Source organism: Podarcis cretensis, assembly GCF_951804945.1.
Source record: "Podarcis cretensis genome assembly, chromosome: 12".
Classification (NCBI taxonomy): domain Eukaryota; kingdom Metazoa; phylum Chordata; class Lepidosauria; order Squamata; family Lacertidae; genus Podarcis; species Podarcis cretensis.
In genome coordinates, this window is record NC_137181.1 from 8,213,539 (window position 1) to 8,228,865 (window position 15,327).

Genomic DNA, 15,327 nt, shown 5'->3' on the forward strand with positions numbered 1-15,327 from the left:
TTCCTTTGTCTTGCAAGTTTGTTTCCTTTTTCTTAAAACCGTGCATTCAGGGGGTGCAGTTGTGACTTGACTTCGAGAAGCAACTCATAGCACGCCTTTGTTGAGGTTTTTGAAGACTTTGGTGATTTTTGAAGCTTTTCCAAAGTCCATGCTTCGCAAGACGAAAAAATCGCAAGACGAAAAAACTCGCAGAACGAATTAATTTCGTCTTGTGAGGTACCACTGTAAAACAACTCTCCTGCCTCTATCCAAAGAAAAAAAAAATCCTAGCCAAATTGTGCTTTTTTTTTTTTTGCAGGTTAATTAGTGGCCTTAATTACACCCTAGCACTTCCTCTGGGGTTGTGCGTTGATTCTTTTGGCTGTGAAAGGATTCCTGGGACCTCACAAATACATACCCTGCCTTCACTGTTGGTAAATAAAAACATGAACCCTTTCTCTTTCAGAAAGACTGGGACTTGGCCACATTTTCTTCCAAAGATGAAAGTGATCCTTGATCACACAGTTTGGTTGAGAACTGCAGAAAGCCCTCCCTCCGTCCCTCCCTCCTTCGCTCCTCTAGCAATTGACATTTTATTCACAGCCCCACACATCTCAAACATCCTCAGTCCGTCCCCCACCCCCACCCCCCGCTGCCCACCCGCTTTCCCTTTGCAGCCAGCACAATTCATGCTCCGAGTCTCTCGGCTCTCGCCAACTCCTCACTTGCGGTGGGAATTAGTGTATAACAGGGCTGGAAAAGGTGTTTAGGAAGACCCCATCCCAGGGGTAGGCAAACTAAGGCCTCGGGGCCGGATCTGGTCCAATCAGCTTCTAAATCCGGCCCACAAACGGCCCGGGAATCAGCATGTTTTTACATGAGTAGAATGTGTCCTTTTATTTCAAATGCGTCTCTGGGTTATTTGTGGGGCCTGCCTGGTGTTTTTACATGAGTAGAATGTGTGCTTTTATTTAAAATGCATCTCTGGTGAAATATACTCAGAGTCGAGAGTGGATTTCATGCTCTTTATTCAGCTCAAAGTGGTGAGGAGGAATGGAAGTTCCCCCAGAATGTCTGCTTTATATAAATTATTTACACAATGGGCCCTACGTGATTGGCTAATTCTGGGATTCTCCTGTAGGCCAATCAGGTTGCAGATTCACTTCCACCTGGAGCTGGATTGGGTGTCTCCTGTGGACCAATCAGACTGCTGCATTCTGAATCCTATTGTTCTAGGACCAATCAGACTGCTGTATTTTGGTTCCTATTCAACTCAGTACATAACACCTGGGTTATTTGTGGGACATAGGAATTCGTTCATTCCCCCCCCCTTCAAAATATAGTCTGGCCCCCCACAAGGTCTGAGGGACAGTGGACCGGCCCCCTGCTGAAAAAGTTTGCTGACCCCTGATTTAGAACATTGCTTCCACCTGGTGCCTGTTATTCTAAAGGCCAGCAATGTTACTCAATGGTCGATACTCAGCTTGCAGAACTAAATCACCTTAGAGCATTCAAACCACATTTTTAGTGTTAAATGCAGACTTACGAAAGCATAAACATAACAGCAATGTAGAAATATGTGCCCTGATGTCACTTGCTGAGGTGGCATTTTTTAAAAAAGTTGCTGGATTACAAAAATTAGCACCCACATAATCACAATGGTGGAAACAGAGGAGAGGTTTGGGATTCTGTGGTATAAGCCCCAGAAAAGGAGAGCTATAATCTACACATTGACTTGAAATAGCTCACTGATCTCTAGTTATTATTATTATTATTTTTAAAAAATTGCAGGTGTCTTTCTTTTGCCTTAAATTTTGCATGTGGAACAGTTCTTTCTTTTTACTCGACAGAGAACAAGCACGGCTGCGTTGTACAGAATTCAAACCCGACAAAAGAGGGGGTTTGACTCAGAGGAGTGGCAAGGCTGTGACCCCTGCTCCTAAGTGTGTTTCTTATGAACTGGCACATTGGAACCGAGCCACTGAACAACTGAATAATGTCACCAGAGGCTGTTTCCTACACCCTGGGCTGTTGATGCTCAAAAATGCCAGCGAAGGCTGCAGACCAAACTGAGCTTCCCCTGTCTTGCTGCAGTGTGATTCTTCCCCAGGCTGGAACAAGAAGTTCTGTCCTGTAAACTCTGAATCAGAAGAGGGAGGGATCTCACAATGCTATAAAAGACTCCATTTTGGGCCATGATGGAATTAGTGCCATCTTGCCCAGATTCCTGATCCAGGAGACACTCTGTGTTCACAAATGTCATCTGTCAGAGCTGCCCAAGGTCCCAGCTCACAGAGGACCAACGCCAGGTCGTCGTTATATACAAAAGTCTTTATTGAAGTTCAGTTTCCATTCCAAAGCCGTAGCGCGCAGCTCTACGTCTTAAACCTTAGACCGCCGAAGTTCCGTCTGAATCTCCTCCCCCCTGACACCAGTTTAAGATTCTCGCCCTGCTCCACCTCTTCCTCTGCTCTCTTCTCCTCTGGGTCCTCCTGTCCGCTGGGGCATTCCCCTTTCTGGACTCTTCTGACGCTGAGTCCCCTGACTCCTCCCCCTGCCTCCGGCGGGCTTTAGGACCCGGTTCCGAATCCTCATTCTCTGCTGCCCCGCGCGCCTGTACTTTTGAACTTGGCTCTCGCGCCAACCCAGTGACCTTCCTCCTGACCGTTGCACTGCTTCTGTCACTGCTTCCCTCTTCCAGGATGCTAGCCGGACCTGACCTCCCCTCCGTTGCCTGACTCTCCGATGGAGGCGTGGTCAGCCCTGACTCCTCTTCTCTCCCTGCTGGGGGAGACGCTACCCCCGATACCTGGGACTCTTCCCCCCCACTATGGTCAGGTGGGGAAGCTGGTCCTGATTTCCAACTGCTGCTCTGGGAGTCCCCGCTGGTCCCTTGCTTCTGGAGTGTCCCCCTTGGGACCCCCCTTGCCCTGGCCACCGGCGCCCCCTTCTGTGAATCTTCCGATTCGCTGGAAAGGCTCATGGAATCTCTCAGGCCACTGTCATCTTCTCCTACGCTGCCCTCAGATTCTTCCCCTTCGCTCTCCATCTCCCCTCTTCCCTGTGCTTCTGCTCCTGAGCCCCTGACATCATCCTTTAAAATGGGAATAGGAAACCTTGGGCCCAGGAGGAATGTGGCCCTCCAAACCTCTCTGTATGGCCCTCAAGACTGTCCCCAGGTCCTCCCTAGCCACAAATCCTGTCTTCAGGCCACGCCCCTTCTCTGCCTTCCATTTCAGTTTTTGAGCCTGCTATAATTCATTTTTAATGTAATTTTCACTAACACGGGCGTTTTTCTACACACTTGACCGTGGTGTATCCATTTTTTGTACCCGTTACTTGGCTGCAGAACTGCATTGCAAAATTCAGACAAGTGAGAATTCGGGGAGAATTGTGTTTATGTTTGCATATTGTTTCAGAAAATTAGGAAGCTTTGCCTCGATATGTGAACTGAACTGCATTTCTTCCCTCATTCTTAGCCCAATGGAGCTTACTTCTGAGTAAACATGTTCAGAACTGTGCTGCTAATTGTTATGTATTGAAGTTCTCACCCTGGCCACCAGGAGTATTGTGTATATAGTTTTCACTCAGGTCCAAGTCAGTTACTTTAGGCGGGAAACCCTGGGTTGTTGTTGCTACCATGTTGACAGCCAGCTGCCTATAAAAGCAGGCCGGCTGAGCTGTTTGCTGTTCAGTTCTGTTCCAGCTTACAAATATAGAGCTGCTTTGGAGAAATCGCTGCATCGTCTGCTATGTCTACCCACCATTTAACACTGGCGACGAGGATGGGATCGATGGACATCAGAGCACAGCCAGACACGGCCACCCTGGGAGCTGAGCTGAATCACGGAGCTGAAACACCGAGCGAAATCATGGAGCAGAACCAATTCAGAGCTGACCGTTCTGGCTAGAGCACTGTGTTCCATCCATCGCCCTCCACGTCGGCATCGGAATCATGGCTTCACTCATGCCTCTACCGCCGTTTGCCCCAGCCTCTGAATCATGAGACTGCTACCTCACTCGGTTCGACTGCTACCTCCAAGCAAATGAGCTGACAAGAGGGTCTGTAGAGCAGAAGCAGGGCCTCTTCCTTAGCCTTTGTGGTCCCTAGGTGTTCGCGAAGGCCCGAGCATTGGTTGCATCTTTAGCAGTCCAGGCAGCGGTGTGGGACCCGATTCAAGAGAAGCTCCACAACCACTACACGCCAAAGCCGTCCAAGATTGCTGCCTGCCATGCATTCTACCACCGGAACCAGGCAGAGGGGGAATCAATTAACAACTACACCGCCACCCTCCGACAGGCTGCAATGCACTGCGAGTTCCGAGCCTTAGACGATGCCCTGATGGATCGAATCGTCTGTGGGGTCCAGACATCCGTCTGCAATGGCGTCTCCTCGCCAAGCCAGACCTCATGCTGCAGAAAGCCATTGAGGAGGCCGTGGACTCAGAAGCTGCTGAAGCCCAGGAGATCCGCAAGGCCAGCAGCCCATGTCACACTACCGCTGTGCCCCCAACTGTGGCCCCAGCTCCGGAGCAGTCAATGGAAGGCGAGGCTCCACCTACATCTTCCTCACAAACTGAGGGCATGGAGCCGAGCCAAGCCATTTCAGTGGGTCTGCCTGGCTCTCCAGAGACTCAGACCACCGCCGTGCCTGACCGTCCGCCGTGTCCGCTCACAGCAGTTCCTTCGACAGCAGCAGAGCCAGGGAACTCAGGCTCAATGCCACATTTGGTCGCACCACAGTCGCAGCCAGAATCGGAAGGCCACCCGGACTCTGGGACTGGCCCTCGGCAATCCAGCCGGGTTTCCAAGCGCTCAGCATATTTAAAATACTATGTTCATTGGACAAACTGCACATGTAAAGCTGTATGGTGAATAGGGTCAATTAATATGCTTATGGGCCTTACAGAAACCAATAAGGGTATTGCTGTATGTAATGGAACCACTATGGTTGTAACTAATGCCTTATCTCGGTGGGGAGGGGTGTTATGTATTGAAGTTCTCACCCTGGCCACCAGGAGTATCACATATATAGTTTTTACTCAGGTCCATGTCAGTTACTTTAGGCGGGAAACCCTGGGTTGTTGTTGCTACCATGTCGACAGCCGGCTGCCTATAAAAGCAGGCCGGCTGAGCTGTTTGCTGTTCTGTTCCAGCTTACAAATAAAGAGCTGCTTTGGAGAAATCGCTGCATCATCTGCTATGTCTACGCACTATTTAACACTAATAAACAAACTGCTGTAGAAGATGCAGAAACTTACCATTTGGCATCACCAAACACTTGAGACAAGCTTCCCCAACCTGGTGCCCTTGAGAATCCAGCATCCTTGACCACAGGGGCTGTTGGGAGCTGAAATCCTACAATCTCTGGAGGGTACCAGAGGGTGGGTCCACATTGTGCCTTTGCTCCTTCTTGGGAAGAAATGAGTTGCTGCCTTATTTATAACACACCACAAATCATGCCTGGGAATGGCCACCATTTTGGAGAAACATTTATTGCCCGTGGACAACATGATTTACAAGTGCCGACTCAACGCCCCGAAAGCCGAAGGGAAACAGATTGTTGGCATGACAAAAAGGTATTTAGCACGTTATAAACAAACCCCTGTTGCATTTCCTTTGAAAAATAAAAGAAAAGGGCAGCCTACCCGAAACCCCTCAGGAAGGAGAGAGATGTTTTCTGCAACTGTTCCAGGCAAAAACGTCCTAGACGACAGTCAGCGAAGCTCTCTGGAAATCTGTTTGGGAAGGGCCGGTGAAAAACATTGTCGCTTCATGATTAGAGCTTCCTAAATCAAGTTTTGCTGGCATGACATGAAGTGAACAAGGGCAGTAAAACCGAGGAAGTACATTGTGCTTGTGTCCCGGCCTGGACATGGAGAGGTTATGGGCGAACCGAAATGTCAGCTGGCTGGGATTGTCTTGGTTTAATCCCTGGCCTTGAAAAGTGGGAACTGATCGTTCACAGAGGGGGATGCAATCGGAAAACTCAACCTCACATTGAGCTCTTCTAGTTCCAAAGATGGACATCATGCAATGGCAGCAGCTTCAAAGAACCACCTTGGCTTTGGGACACCATGAGGGTGAGAGCATCACCTATCCATTTTTCAATCTTCACCATCCAATTTCCAGAGCTCCCAGTGAAGGGGAATTGTTAAATCACCTGGGAATTGTAGCTCCAGGAGAGGCATAGGGTGGGGTCTCCTAAGAACTCTCAGCTCCCTTAACGAACTACGACTCCCAGGATTATTTGGAGGGGAATGAAAAAGAATGTTCATAGTAGTATCTCAGTGCTTTAAATGTATGTAGTGAATGTTATGTACTAAAGTTCTCACCCTGGGCCAGCAGGGGGATACTGTAGTCTTCACTCAGGTCCACATATGCAAATAAGGAATTGAAAGTGACGTTCAGTGATTGGATAGTTACAGAAAGTTGTTACTGTTGCTTTGTAGCTGAGCTCTATATAAGCAGGCTGGCTGAACCCTTCGGCCCAGTTCTGTCCTGGCCTGTGAATAAACAAGAGCTGTCTGAAGAATCGCTGTGTCGTCTGATATGTTCACCCACAACTTAACAGTGAATGCAGTCTTGGTTTTTAGTGACATGCTGTTGGGCTACCCATGTGGTACTGCAGTATTTTCGGGTATGCACCCAGGGGATTTTGGGGGTTGGTAATTATTGTTCAGAATAAGGGTGAGTGCGTTTGTGCGGGGAAATGTGTGCTGACACAGGTTGGATTGACATTAAGTTGTGTTGGTGGGTGTGGTATTTGTTGGCAGTGTAGCTAAATTGCACCTGGGAAGCCAAATCATGTGTGATACCAACTCTCTTCTCGAAATTAAAACAATGTCCAAACACTTGTTAAAATATTCAACAGCTTTCTACTTTCAGAACATATAGTTAAAGAAGAAAATATGCAAAGTATTTACATTCCCGTGCTTATCCAAGCATGGACTAAGTTTTCCTTAGCTGAAGATTACAGCTTCTTCCTTAAACATTTAAGCAAATCTGTGTATTTCTCTCTTTCTGGGGCTTGCATGACCCAGCAAGGCCACACAGCTCCTTCTGGGAGGTTTCTCCTTCCAGAAGACTTCTCCTTGCTGCTTTTTTAGGAGAAGGTCAACGTCTGTACTTCTTTCTGTCACATGCATTCACACAGAACCATTACCACTCCTCTCCTCTGTTGTGTTGAGAGAGAGTGTTATCTAACACAGTCTCTTCTTCAGCCTTCATGGAGATGCAGCCGTTACAGTCAAGTCACTCACACACCAAACAAAATGGAGAACAGAATAAGATACCTCCTGTGGGACCAGTTATCCAGTCACACAAGAGTTACTGGGGAACATTCCAGAATCAAACACATAACAATGCATTTAAGCACTCCCAATTTCAGAAAATTAAATCACTATACTTAACATAATTTGTGTGGGCATAGAGTAAGTGGAAATCTATTTTATAGATTTTTGATGTTTCATCTGTTTTATTGTGTTATGTATTTAAATATATTGTCTGCTTTTCTTTGCAAACCACTTAGTCAAATGAAAAGCAGTCTATAAATATTTGAAACAAACAAACAATATTACACATTTTGTTGAATGAACCAGTTGTTTTGAGTCTTGGGAGTTTACATGTGCAGTCATTAGTGATAAGGCCCGGGAAATCAGGGTTCATTCCACTCCTCAATGCTGAAGCTCATTGGATGGTCTTGGGTCAATCTCAGCCTATCCTAGGGGTTGGTGTGAGAACCATAGCTGTCAACTTTTTCCTTTTCTTGCGAGGAATCCTATTCGGAATAAGGGAATTTCCCTTAAAAAAAGGGAAACGTTGACAGCTATGGTGAGGATAAAATGGGAAGAGAGAAGCTATGTGAACCATCTCAAGCTCCTTGGAGGAAAGAGTGAATATAAATGCACTTAATAAACAATGAAATCAAATAATTTGTTCTCTATCAACTATGCACCCTGCTCAGTTGGACATCAATAGCCCTGGTGCCTATAAACCAGGGGTCAGCAACCTTTTTCAGCCGTGGGCTGGTCCACCATCCCTCAAACCATGTGGTGGGCCAGACTATTTTTTTTGGGGGGGGGGGGATGAACGAATTCCTATGCACCACAAATAACCCAGAGATGCATTTTAAATAAAAGCACACATTCTACTCATGAAAAAACACGCTGATTCCAGGACCACCTGCGGGCCGGATTGAGAAGGCAATTTGGCCACATCCGGCCCCCGAGCCTTAGGTTGCCTCCTCCTGCTATAAACCTCCCCATTCCCCCAGCCTCAAAGCCATCGAGATCCACCCTTTGAACCATCAAGACCTTCCAGGACCTACCCTTCCAAACCCTGTTAGGTTTTACCACCCCTGCCCATCGAAAGCTTGCAGGCTCCGCCTGTTATCTAACCCCCAGAAGACCAGGTATTTGTGAAACGCCTGTTTGGCAGCCCTAACTGTTATTCGCAAGGCTCAACCAAAACAAACAGGTCTAATGAGAGGATTATGTGTGTTGGACATAATTCACCGATATCTATTCTTTGCGCAATGCAGCAAGGGCAGGAAAGGCCAGCGCTTGTTTGTCCTGCACATTCTTTGCTTGCATTCTGCAAACAGATAAATACCGGTGGAACAGCATGGCGGCAAATACTTGGCATATTTAGTTGCTGATGATCTGCAGGCCTGGGCCCAAGGAGTTTCAGAAGATCTGGAAAGAAGCCAGTTCCAAACCCAAACCAAACTCTCCCTCTCAATCTCTTCACATCTCCCCCTTCCCCTTTTGTGCTTTGGGATTGCTGTGGAAAAGGAGTTTCTGCTCATCAAATGAACCCCAGAAGCTCTCAATATCCTCAGCCTTGGCAAGAGCCCAGGGCCCTGTTCTCAGCCCATTTGTCAAGTGTTATCGGCTGAGCGCTGACTCCCACCCCACGGGCAAATCCTACTTATCCTTTCTCGACTGCCAAGCCCTCCTGGAGAGCCTTGATAAATCTGACGTTTATCAAGGGTTGGTTTCCCTTAAGCAACATTTCTGCGTGAATGTGAAGACTTCTACTTTGGAGGAATTCCTGATGGATTCCCAAGCAGCCCCCCAATACTGCAGTGTAAACAAAGGGACATAGGTAATGCTCTTATTTCCAGTGTGCACTCAGATGTGAGGGATGTTGCCTTTGTTTTCCTGATTACAGTGGTACCTCGGGTTAAGTACTTAATTCGTTCTGGAGGTCTGTTCTTAACCTGAAACTGTTCTTAACCTGAAGCACCACTTTAGCTAATGGGGCCTCCTGCTGCCGTCGCGCTGCCGGAGCACGATTTCTGTTCTTGTCCTGAAGCAAAGTTCTTAACCTGAAGCACTATTTCTGGGTTATCAGAGTCTGTAACCTGAAGCGTATGTAACCTGAGGTACTACTGTATAATGCTACCACTTCTGTCCCCAGTGTGGTACTGTAGTTAGAGCAGGGGTCAGCAACCTTTTTCAGCTGTGGGCCGTCCACTGTCCCTCAGACCATGTGGTGGGCCAGACTATATTTGGGGGGGGGAATATGAATGAATTCCTATGCCCCACAAATGACCCAGAGATGCATTTTAAATAAAAGCACACATTCTACTCATGTAAAAACACACTGATTTCCGGACCGTCCGTGGGCCGGATTGAGAAGTCGATTGGGCTGCATCTGGCCCCTGGGCCTTAGGTTGCCTACCCCTGAGTTAGAGTGTCAGACCAGGACCTAGGAGACCAAGTTTTGAATCCCTGCTAGGCCATGAAGCTCACAGAGCTGGGCAGTCTCTGTTTCTTGGCTTCAACATGGGGATGAAATGAGGAATAGCTGGACCTGTGATCTGAAGTAGCAGGGCTCTTCTTCCATTCCTCCCTCAAATCGTATGAGCAAAGATTGAGCTCAAGAACTCTGGGCAAAACTAAAAAAGAAAGACAGCATCTTAAAAAGTAGAGACATCACCTTGCCAACAAAGGTCCGTATAGTAAAAGCTATGGGCCCAGAACTGTGCATTGTGAGCCCCAGACTTGTGCAGATATAAATAACATGGAAGCTAGCTATGAAGCATAACTCCTTTTATTTCTAATAGCTACTACAGTATAGTTAAAGCTATGGTTTTCCCAGTAGTGATGTATGGAAGTGAGAGCTGGACCATAAAGAAGGCTGATCGCCGAAGAATTGACGCTTTTGAATTCTGGTGCTGGAGGAGACTCTTGAGAGTCCCATGGACTGCAAGAAGATCAAACCTCTCCATTCTGAAGGAAAACAGCCCTGAGTGCTCACTGAAAGGACAGATCCTGAAGCTGAGGCTCCAAAACTTTGGCCACCTCATGAGAAGACTCCCTGGAAAAGACCCTCTTGTTAGGAAAGATGGAGGGCGCAAGGAGAAGGGGATGACAGAGGACGAGATGGTTGGACAGTGTTCTCGAAGCTACCAGCATGAGTTTGACCAAACTGTGGGAGGCAGTGGAAGACAGGAGGGCCTGGCGTGCTCTGGTCCATGGGGTCACGAAGAGTCGGACACGACTAAACGACTAAACAACAAAAAAGAAAAGCTTTTCTGTTCACTTTTTGAAATATGGCAACCCTGCATATATCTGTAATGGCTGCCGATATATTTAGGCAGTCCCTAAATATATCAGCAGCCTGCTGGGACACTCTTGTAACAGTTTACACAGCAAACGGGAAGCCGGTGTTGTACTTCATCGGCAGGAGGGATTGTTCTCTCACGGAGAGTCGCCTCTTGCCAGCAGCTCAGAAGTGAACATAATAAAAGCAGAAATACTGCGGAGTAGTCATAATATTAACTCAGATAACAATAGGTGGCTTGAGCCTTGTTGAGAGACGCGCTGAGAACTGATAGCATGGACAATCTGGATGGCAAATGTGTTCCCCTGAAAGATCACCAAATATTAGGGTACAAAAATAAAACCCCAGAGATTTGGGAGCTATTCCATCATAATAATTTTACTATTTATACCCCACACATCTTACGGGGTTGCCCCAGTTACTCTGGGTGGCTTCCAACATATATAAAAACATAATAAAAAATTAAACATTTTAAAAAATACCCTTCCCTATACAGAGCTACCTTCAGATGGCTTGGGGATTGCATAACTCCATATCTTCCAACATTTTTCTGATGAGAATAGGGTAATCCTAAGGAAAAGCAGATAGGGATGCGGGTGGTGGTGTGGGTTAAACCACAGAGCCTAGGACTTTCCGATCAGAAGGTCAGCGGTTTGAATCCCTGCGACAGGGTGAGCTCCCGTTGTTCAGTCCCAGCTCCTGCCAACCTAGCAGTTCGAAAGCACGTCAAAGTGCAAGTAGATAAATAGGTACTGCTCTGGCGGGAAGGTAAACTGCATTTCTGTGCGTTGCTCTGGTTCGCCCGAAGCGGCTTAGTCATGCTGGCCACATGACCCGGAAGCTGTACACCAGCTCCCTTGGGCAATAAAGCAAGATGAGCGCCGCAACCCCAGAGTTGGCCACGACTGGACATAATGGTCAGGGGTCCCTTTACCTTTACCTAAGGAAAAGCGGGACATTCCAGAATCAAATCAGAAACTAGGACGGCTTCTGTAATTCTGGGACATGTCGATAGGAGCCTCCTAACAACTCTCAGCATCCTTAACAAACTACCCTTCCCAGAATTCTCTGGGGGACGCCATTACTGTTAAGGGTGCTGAGAGCTGCACTTTCCATGGTGGTTTAACAATCCCTCTTCCCAAGGAACTCTGGGAACTGTAGTTCTGTGAGGGGAATAGGGCATCTCCCAACAACTCTCAAGTCCTTTGCAAGCTACAGCTCCCAGAATTCTTTGGCAGAAGCCACGGCTGTTTGAAGTGCTTCAAATATGTGGTGTGTTTGTGGCCTAACTTAGAGCCATCATTTTAATGGCTCTATTCTGGGTAGAACTTAGTTGGACACAACCCTTTGTTTTGTTACGTCAGTGGGGGCTTGTTTCTCATTGATATACGCAAGCGTATATGTTTATATATAAATATATTTACAGAGGGCGACTAATGCATTTTGGAGAGGTGCAGAAACACACGAGAGGCAGGGAGGGCCAGTACCGGCACTGGAAAACGGAGGGAATTAACATTAAACATTGATGCAGCAATTATTGTTGCTTAACACACAGTGAAATTGTCAAATGTTTCGCCAGACCGAGAGCCCCGCGTTCACTTCAAAGTTTGCCGGAGGTGTAATTTCGCGGCAGCCTAGAAATGCGTCTGTGCCCCTCTCGCCTGAAAAACTTTACTAGTCTCTCCCAAAAATAGTGTTTCCAATAGTGAAGATCTGAACAAAGTTGTTGAGGGGTTTTTTTTGGGGGGAGGGGAGCCTTTGCTTTCCCCCGATTTTTAAAAGTAGCACTACTTGCCATATGTCTGAGTTCCCCCTGACATTATGCCAATTCCCAGACATGTCAGGAAAGACCCAGACACATGGCAGCCCCACCAAAACTCTCACTTGGGGTGGAATTTGGCAGCAATTCTATTTATATATATATATATATATATATATATATATATATATATATATATATATTATTCTCTCACACACAGTTCCTCAAAAAACAGCCGTGTTTTTTTGGGTGGGGTGGAGGAGGGATACAAAGTTGTTGTGACAGGACCAGCCAAAATATCTTTTCCCCTTCACATCTGCAGTAGGAAGGGGTGTGCTTATTATTTTATCACCCCTTCCCCACTTATCTTCCGTGTCAGCTCAAACATTTTTCTCCTCAGCCCGGGCCGCATCTCATGTGTTTTGAAACCATGACAAGAGAATTTGCAAGAGCAGTCCAGGGTGTGTGAAAATGCTTTCCTAACAGTAGTTTGAACATATTTGGTATGTTAATTCTACAAATGGCCTCAAAAAAAGAAAGAAAGAAAGAAAGTCTGCTTTTCTGCTACAAATACAGTTAAGAGCCACCCTGAATTCCTTCCTTTGCTGCTTCTGTGGGGAAAATAAATAATAATGCCTAATGTTAATCTTCGGGCCTTTTTTTTATTTACAAAATGGCATGTCCACTAAGTACAATATATTTTGCTTTAGAAATAAAATCTGGAGCTGCAAGGAGCATCGCCAAAGGCATGTACTACTACGTTATGCTGAAAACATTTCTGCTAAGCATTGTATGCATTTGCTTTGCTTAATAGAAATTATAGCAAGTGTAACTCAAAAGATATGCTGAAAGGCACATTTCACTTCTGGTAAACCGAAGGCACAAGCCGGGAACAAGATAACCTGCCTGCAGTCCTTTGACTTCTCCCCACATCCAACCGCCGCCCCCCCCCAACCTACTTCACCAAAATAACAGAATCCAGCTCCAAAGATGACCACAATCATTTCAAGCCAAGCTCCAACTAGATGGAACTGGGCAACGTCTCATCAGGAAAAGGCGACGCTCTTTTCACCACTGAAGACTGACAGGCCGCAAGAGAAACCGCCCAACTCTTGTCATTTTATTTCCGATACATTCCTAGATAATGCATTTGATAGAATTACTGGAAACGCTTCTAGGGACATTTCAGTCTAGACGTTTCGGTCACCACGGAGATCAGCATCTCCCCTGGGCAAATTCTCTCCTTAATCCCAGCCATATTGTCTGCTGGAATGCCCTGTGTGAGTCAGGGCCGTCTTGGAGATGTGTTTCCTTGCCCATAATCCACACTGCTTATGGCTTGCCAGCTGGGCAAAGGAAACTCACAACACTGTGGCCTCGCTTCAACCTTACTGCACTGTGACCAAGCTTCACATGCTAACTCCCAACAGCTTTAAGGTGGGATCAGTTGCCGGAAATTCCTGCAGGGATGTGAGGCCTTGAAGGAGCAATTTATACAGTCATACGTCGGGTTGTGAATGTGATCTGTGCAGGATGCACGTTCGCAACCCGCAGCGGCGCGTCTGCGCACGTGCGGATTGCGATTCGGCGCTTCTGTGCATGCGCAAAGCGCAATTTAGCACTTCTGCGCAAGCATGACCCCCGAAACCCAGAAGTAACCCGTTCCGGTACTTCTGGGTTTTGGTGGGTCCGTAACCTGAAAAAACGCAACTTGAAGCATCTGTAACCCAAGGTATGACTGTACTGGGATAGCCACTGTAATGGTTCTAGGGGTTGCTCGCGCGTAAGCCGGTGCAAACACCTGGCTGGGTTGCCTGAGTGAACCTTTTCTGTCCGGACAGCCACTCACCCGTGGCTGCCTCAATCGCTGGCAGAATCCGTCAGTGGGCGTTTCTTAAACTTCTTCCAGCAAAGAAGCTCTTTGACGCCTAGTCTCCTCCTACTCTCTCTGCGCGGAAGCCTTCTGCGCATGGAGGGCGTGGGCAGCGGAGGACCCATGCTCTCCCCGCTGGTCCCTGGCAAGGAGTCATGGGACCGCCTCGCTGCTTCCCCCATCTGCCCCCCTTCTCCACTGGTGCTACGCTGATTCTCTTCCCCAGAAGATGGGCTGCCTCTCCCAATCCCGGGACGCTCTCTGGAATCTCTCTGGATTTTGCTCTCTCCCTCTGGCACTGATGGCAGTTCCCTGACAGCCACCATCGTGCTCTGTGGATGCTACTGGACTCCTGACTCCAATCAGACCTTGGTTCAATGGCCAGGGGTGATGGGAGATGCATTTGAGCCATATCTGGAGCAGGCATAGGCAAACGCCAGCCCTCCATATGTTTGGGACTACAATTCCCGTCATCCCTGACCACTGGTCCCGTTAGCTAGGGATGATGGGAGTTGTAGTCCCAAACATCTGGAGGGCCGGAGTTTGCCTATGCCTGATCTGGAGGGACTCAGATGTCCCCTAGCTGCCCAAAGTGGCAACCCAGCCAGATGGACGGGTTATAAGTAATAAACTATTATTATTACCCTTACATGGAGTGACCCATTCCCAGAGCTCAGAACCCTGGCAAAACATTAACCGGGTAGCCAAAGCAGTGCCCTCTGTTTTGTTTGACTACAATTCCCATCCTCCCCGATCACCATGGACAGTGGTCAGGGATGATGGGAGCTGGAGTCCATCAACATATGGAGGACGTATCACTTTGGCTCTTCCCGACAGATGCCAATAAATCTGCATCAGCAATGTGATCCTGCATCCTTAGGCGGTGGAAAGGTGGAAAGAGGTGTTGCGGTTGTCATTTTTTTTAATAATAAAACTGGTTGCAGTGCAGCAGGAAATATAGCTTGCGGTTAGGGTGGGACAGTGGTGGTGGGGACCATTTTCAGCCAAAGAAGCTTGTCTCCTGGGGGGCAAAAGTAGAAGGGCCAATGGACCTGACTCTTAGCTTTTGTTATTATAGGCTACATTCCAGCTGCACAAGTCAGAGGTATCTGTACACACCTCTCCTTCCATCCAGGCAAACAAG